This window comes from Chiloscyllium plagiosum, chromosome 22 (assembly GCF_004010195.1).
Source record: "Chiloscyllium plagiosum isolate BGI_BamShark_2017 chromosome 22, ASM401019v2, whole genome shotgun sequence".
Taxonomy (NCBI): Eukaryota; Metazoa; Chordata; class Chondrichthyes; order Orectolobiformes; family Hemiscylliidae; genus Chiloscyllium; species Chiloscyllium plagiosum.
Window position 1 is genome coordinate 53,336,161 of NC_057731.1, and position 7,617 is coordinate 53,343,777.

Here is a 7,617-nt window from a genome sequence, read left to right on the forward strand (position 1 = left end):
CCCCCCACCTTACCCCAGTTCCAATCTTCCAGCTCAGCACCATCCTCATGACCTGTCCTACCTGCCAAACTCCCTTCCAACCTATCCGCCCCACCCTCCTCTCTGACCTATCACCTCCATCCCCACCCCCATCCACCTATTGTACTCTTTGCTACCTTCTCCCCAGCCCCTCCCATTTATCTCTCCACCCTGGAGGCTCCCAGCCTTATTCCTGATGAAGGGCTTTTGCCCAAAACGTCGATTTTCCTGCTCCTCAGATGCTGCCTGGCCTGCTGTGCTTTTCCAGCACCACACTAATCTAGACAGCTGCTTCTCACCTCAGAGTCAGCGTCCCTTTCCAGTGTCTGAGTCTAGGTTGGGACTGAACTGCAGTAATTAGAGAGTCCCACACTGTCAGAGGTGATATCTTTTGAATAAGACATTAAACCAGTCACTGGTGGTTGCTGAAGATCAGAGGCAACTAGGGATGGGTAATAAATGCTGGCTCAGCCAACGTTGCCCATGACACACGAATGCGTAAAAAAAACTCAAGCTCTTTGAAGTATAAAGTGAGTTTTTTTTGTTCTTGGCCAATGTTTATTCCTCAATGAATATCACAGAAACAGGTTAAATGATCATGTATTTAATTCCTGCTTGTTGGACATTGGCTACTACTAAGTACATTTCAGGAAAGTAGTGAATGACATCCTTGGGATACAGGCTAGAGGGAATGGAGGTGAACTCACAGACAGAGGCCTTAAGGCAGCAACTCAGCTGCTGTAGCACCAGTCTGCGTTCATTCAGCTGGTTTATCCCCTCAAGGAGGTAGAAGTTGGATGGCAGCTGATTTCCCTGTACATTATCCTCACAAGTATATTAAGCAGTAATGTGGAGTTTACTACTGGGAAACAAACACAACATACAGAGGAAAACACAGTCTCGCTTTACTTGGCCAAAATCATAAACTCTAGGATTCTCTAACCCTTTTCACTTCTCCCTGCCTCTTTAAGACATTCTGCTACTTATATCGAGTCATACAGCACAGAAACAGACCCTTTGGTCCAAACAGGCCATGCTGAGCATAATTCCAAACTAATCTCATCCCACTTGCCTGTGCTTGGTCCATATCCCTCCAAACATTTCTTATTCAAGTACTTACCTGAATGCCTTTTACTATAAATGCATCAAAATAACAATCTTACACTTACTGGAATGTAATAACGATAAGACATCTAGAAATAAGTTTACAATCTCAGCAGCAGCTGCAAGATCCACGTTACTCTCAGTCCATCATTTCTTTGTTACATATTTTTGTCAGCTTTTATTCATCAATCCTAATTGTTCCTTATGCAGCTTGGTGCCAGATTCTGACTGATGGCTGTCCCGTGAAGTGATTTAAGATGCTTTACTATGTTAACAGTGCTAAATAAAACAAGCTGTTGTTCATATATAAAACTCTACAAGATAGATGCAAAGGATGCTTTTTTCCATAACACACAGCAATATAAAACATTATCACTGCAGTTTAATGCACTCGCATCAATCACAAAAATTTACCATCTGTTGCCTTTGTCAAAACACCTGCCACCAGTGAATGTTATTAGTGAAAACAAAATAATATGCTCCCGTTGCCTCTGCAGGTCAGACAGCATCCGAGGAGCAGGAGAATCGATGTTTCCGACGTAAGCCCTTCGTTGATTCCTGATGAAGGGTTGAGACCCGAAACGTTGACTCTCCTGCTCCTCGGATGCTGCCTGACCTGCTGTGTTTTTCCAGCACTACACTCTCCACTCTGACTCTCCAGCATCTGCAGCCCTCACTTTCTTCCATTGCCTCTGCCAAGATTTATTTTATTGAATAATACAGATGCAGTGTACATGCCTAGGCTAACTTTGTGAAAACACTCAGGCTTATGGGTTATAATATCGTATTGATCCCAAGATATCCCAATTCTATACAATATCTAAAAATGGTTTTTAATTGTACTGCATTTCAGTATGAAAGAAAAATCATTTAAATCTCTTTCTGGCTCCTGCTAGGAGGTACATAGATAGAGATGACTTTTCCAATACAAGTTAGTAGTGGGTGTACAATTACTAGACTCGAAACCCATTGCCTTAATGAGGGTCTTAACTATTATCATGTGACTTCACAAATTAGGCTATGGCCCAAAAGTAACTTTGTTTATTTGAACATCTAGGTTACATCAGCCACAGTCAGTAGCAAGCACTCTCACCTCCAAGTAAGGAGGTTGAGAGTTCAGGTCCCATTCCAGAGGCTTATACACAAAATCTAGGCTGTGACTACAGTATAATGTTGAGGTGTTTCCTACATTATGTGGAGGACTGGGGTGGACAAGGTCAGAAGTCACTTGTCACCAGTTTATAGTCCAACAGGTTTATTTGAAATCACACGCTTTCAGAGTGCTGCTCCTTCATCACCTGACGTCTGACTTTTCCTACATTACAATAATGGTCACCAATGTTCCTTCTCACTGGCGTGGCTGTGCAGCATTCCAGAGGTCAATGTGCAGACAGACCATGCATACACTCACCTTTTCATAGATGTTTCACAGTCATGTGAAAAAATGTAAAGGTCCCACACACTTAAACAAATAGGTCTCTCACATAAAAAGAAAATTAAGAGAGACATTGGTAACAAACAGTTAATTGGCAGTAAAGTGTTTTGAGGTGTTTGGAGGTTATGAAAGGTGCAATGTAACTGCATGTTTTTTCCTTTATGCTTTGTAACCTATGGGCTAGTTTTCACAGAATCATAGAAGAAACATGAAATCACAGAAAACAGGAGCAGGAGTAGATCATTTGAGCCAGCTTTGCCATTCAGGATGATCATGGCCGATCGTCCAATTCAGTCCTGCCTTCTATCTATACTCCTTGAACCCTTTAGCTGTAAGAACTCTAACTCCTTCTTGATAACATTCAATGTTTTGGCCTCAATTGCTTTCTGTGGCAGAATTTCCTCAGGCTCACCACTAGGTGGAGAAATTTCTCCCCAGGCATTTGACCCATTGTGTTGATTTTCATTTAAAATCATACAACACCAGGTTATAGTCCAACAGGTTTATTTGGAAGCACTAGCTTTTGAAGCGCTGCTATAAATTCAGTGTCTGACCATTTTATTCTCCACAACCACTTGATGAAGGAGCGGTGCTCCGAAAGCTAGCGTGTTTCTAATTAAACCTGGTGTTGTGTGATTTTTAACTTTGTACACCCCAGTCCAACACTGGCATCTCCAAATCGTATTGATTTTATTTTGCTTTCCTGCTTAACTGGCCTGTAGCTGGGACTTGATGAACACAAGGCACAAAATCTGTCACTCCCTTGGATTTGCAGTGTGTGGAAATATAGTGGGTGATAGTGTGCATTGAATGGGTGAGTGAGAATGTCATGTTCCACGGGGCCTGGAGGATGCCCAAGCCATTGGGAAAAGAGGATTGGACTGTTCACTGGTGAGTAGCTTTGGGGAGGAGGGTGAAAAAAAGGTAAAAGCCCACTGTGGAACATAGCATCGGCATTACCTTGAAGGGGTCTGATTTTAGGACAACTGAGTACAGGATCTGCCCCAAACCCAAAGGTCTCAGTGGTTAGCACTATTGCCTTACAGCCAGGGACACGGGTTCGATCCCACCCTTGGGCAACTGTCTGTGTGGTGTTTTGCACATTCTCCCACAATCCAAAGATGCGCAGTTTAGGGTGGATTGGCCATGCTAAATTGCCCGAAGTGTCTGAGGATTTGTAGGTTAGGGTGGATTGGCCATGGGAAATGTAGGGTTATAGGGATAAGGTAGAGATATGGGTCTGAGTGTGATGTTCTTTGGAAGGTTGGTGTGGACTTGATGGGCTGAATGGCCTGCTTCCAGACTGTACTGATTCTATAATGAGAATAATCCAGAAACAGTGATCAAGATGTAAATTGGGGCCAGTTTTGAATCCTTGCTCACCATCCTTCTTCTGTTATCAAATGGGATCCTGAACCACTGACTCTATCCACTTAGATAGGGCGGCATGTTGGCTCAGTGGTTAGCACTGCTGCCTCACAGGGCCAGGGACCCAAGGTTCAATTCCAGCCTTGAATGATTGTCTGTGTGGGGTTTGCACATTCTCCTTGCGTCTGCGTGGACTTCCTCCTACAGTCCAAAGGTCAGGTGAATTAGCCGTGCTAAATTGCCCATAGTGCTAGGTGCATTCGTCAGAGAGAAATGTGCCTGGGTGGGTTACTCTTTGGAGGGTCAGTGTGGACTTATTGGGCCAAAGGGCCTGTTTCCACACTGTAGGGAATCTAATCTAATCATAATTTTCCTATCTCTGTGACTCGGTGTCCTCTCTGCTCACTCATCTGCAAACTGTTCCTCTTCTCTTTGTCTGTTCTCTCACTTGGCCTTCATCCTGTCCTTTCCTACCTCCCCCAGAACCCACTGCCTTTTCCCCTGTCTAGATAGTCAGTTTCTCAACAATACTCTGCACCCTGCTAGCAATGAATGGTACATTTGGTTGCTCTGCACGTTGTGCTACACATGGTTGACTGATGTAGAACACAGGGAGAAAATGAGGACTGCAGATGCTGGGGATCAGAGCTTAAAAATGTGTTGCTGGAAAAGCGCAGCAGGTCAGGCAGAATCAAAGGAGAAGAAGAATCGATGTTTCTGGCATAAGCCCTTCTTCAGGAATGAGGAGGGTGTGCCAAGCAGGCTAAGATAAAAGGTAAGGAGGAGGGACTTGGGGAGGGGCATTGGGAATGCGATAGGTGGAAGGAGGTTAAGGTGAGGGTGATAGGCCGGAGTGGGGGTGGGGGCGGAGAGGTCGGGAAGAAGATTGCAGGTCAAGAAGGCGGTGCTGAGTCTGAGGGTTGGGACTGAGAAAAGGTGGGGGGAGGATGTAGAACACAGACCTCAATGAGAAACCTGCAGTTCCATGTTTGTTTTTTTCCTGGGAATGATAAGTAAGGGTAGCTCCAGCCAGATTTACTTTGACAGGAGACAGATGTTATTGGTATCTTTATATCATGAAACAGCTGACACTTAAACTTGAGACAATATGGTGACACATTGAATTATCTCTCTCCAACAATGTCATTCAGTAGGATGCAGGGCTAGGGCTATGTGCCAAGCCTCTCATTGTAACCAATGTACCATGGAAGACCAAGGGTTTCTGCACAGGGATGGAAAACTGGAGCAGGAGATGCTTCACATCTGCTTTTGCACTTCTGCTCGCCAGCTCAAGTAGTGTTGGCACAGACCCAGAATCCCATGGCTGGCTTTCTGTCTTCCTTCGGATAAGTCATGATAAATGAGATAAGGCAAAGCAAAAAAATAGTTAAGTAGGTACATGAGAGGGGAAGAAATTGACCGCATAACTTAACAAAATTACATTATGTGAAGGTGCCGGTTTTGGACTGGAGTGGACAAAGTCAGACGTCACATGACACCAGGTAATAGTCCAACAGGTTTATTTGAAAATACAAGCTTTGAGAGCACTGATCCTTTGTCAGGGAGCTAGTCTACCCAACTAAGGACCAGCATACCGAAAGCTTGTATTTTCAAACAAAAATACATAAGAGTGGCCTCAATTTAGGAAAATGTAGAGAGCTGTAAGGGTTAGTAGCGTTTAAAAGTGGACTATAGAACCATTCATTTCAATTTGAATTTTATCTTGTAAACTATCCTTGCATAATTTAGGGAATGATTCCCCAGTAGAATTCAATATATTTTACTGAATTTATGCATCAGGTGCAGCTGTGCCTGGAAGTGTTCAGGGGCTGTTATCTATCTTTGTAAATGTTACAGAAATCTGACAGTGTTATTAAAGAGCGTGCATAGAGAATACATGTTGTTCACTCCTCCTGTCAGCAGCAATATAGTGCTCAGGGCTCTCCATTGTCTCACCTTTAATAGATCTTCTGGGTCTACACATTTTTATGCACGTTTTTCAGGTTTTATTTACATTTAGTAATGCTGTTTGATGTTCTCCATAGCACAGACTTAGTTACAGCAGATGCACTTCTTTTCCAAAGACTGCATTACATCAGGGAAAAACATACTTATTTCTTCGGCTGTTGTTTTATTTCAATGAATACAATTAAATTATTTTTTAAAGACACAATTATTTCAAATTAACTGTTTATTATTTAGTTCAGGGAGGTGATGGTGTAATGGTAATATCAGAGGGCTTTTAATGGGTCTATTAATCTAGAACCCCCGACTAACATTCTGAAGACATGGGTTTGAATTATGGTGGATGGTGAAACTTAAGGGTGGCATGATGGTTAGCACTGCTGCCTCATAGCGCCAGTGACCTGAGTTCAATTCGAGCCTTGGGCGACTATCTGTGTGAAGTTTCCACTGGGTGCTCCGGTTTCCTCCCACAGTCAAACATGTGCAGGTTAGGTGGATTAGCCATGGGAAATGCAGGATTACAGGGATAGGGTGGGTACTGGGTCTGGGTGGAATGCTCTTCAGAGGGTCAGTGTGAACTTAACATAGAACATAGAAAAATACAGCGCAGTACAGGCCCTTTGGCCCTCGATGTTGCGCCGATCCAAGCCCACCTAACCTACACTAGCCCACTATCCTCTATATGCCTGTCTAATGCACGTTTAAATGCCCATAAAGAGGGAGTGTCTACCACTGCTACTGGCAGGGCATTCCATGAACTCACGACTCGCTGAGTAAAGAATCTATCCCTAACATCTGTCATATACCTACCACCCCTTAATTTAAAGCCATGTCCCCTCGTAATAGCTGACTCCATACATGGAAAAAAAACTTGATGGACCAAATGGCCTGCTTCCACACGGCAGGGATTCTATGATTCTAAGTCAATAAAAAACTAATTTAATGGTAACCACTGACATTTGTTGTAAAAACCCATCCACTTCACTAATGTCCTTTCAGGAAGGAAATCTGCCATCGTTATCTGGTCTGGCCAGATCCACATCAAAGTGGTTCACTCTTGGCAATTAGCAATGGACAATGAATGCTGGCTTGATAGTGAAGCCCATATCCCATGGGTATATAATTTAAAAAAAAAGTTCAAACTTGGTGTACTTATATTAAAGATGGTAGGTAGGGCACTAAATGTGTACTGAGGGTGTACTCACTGTCTGTTGCTCAAATCTGTTTGAATTTCACAGGTATTAGTGTTTGGGTGTTTTGAAGCCAATATTAATAAACTTTAGGATTTGTTAAGCTTGGATCTGTTCCATGATTCTGACTCAGTGGATAATGCTGGAACAGCAATATATTAGCAAGTCAGGATAGTAGATGGCTTGGATTGATATTTGCAGATGGTGGTATTCCCATGTATCGATATGTATTTAACTTACACAGAGTTAATGGTGGAGGGGAATTTTTTGTGTAGAAGGGAATGAGGGAAGATGTTGCAGGCAATAGTTGAGAGTGGTAGAGCATGGGACTTGATCAGTGATGTGTGCAAGTAGCAGAGACAGAGACAGAGAGAGTGTGAGTTAGCAGAAAGAAGATGATAGCATTTATCCTGAAGGAGTGGAAAATGTCACTGACCTTCTTCCTACAGTACTGGCCGATTCTTCAGATGTCTGAGACCGCACTAACCCAGGCAGCAACTTTCAATCAGACTGGTAGGGTTTCATGTTGTGGTCTAC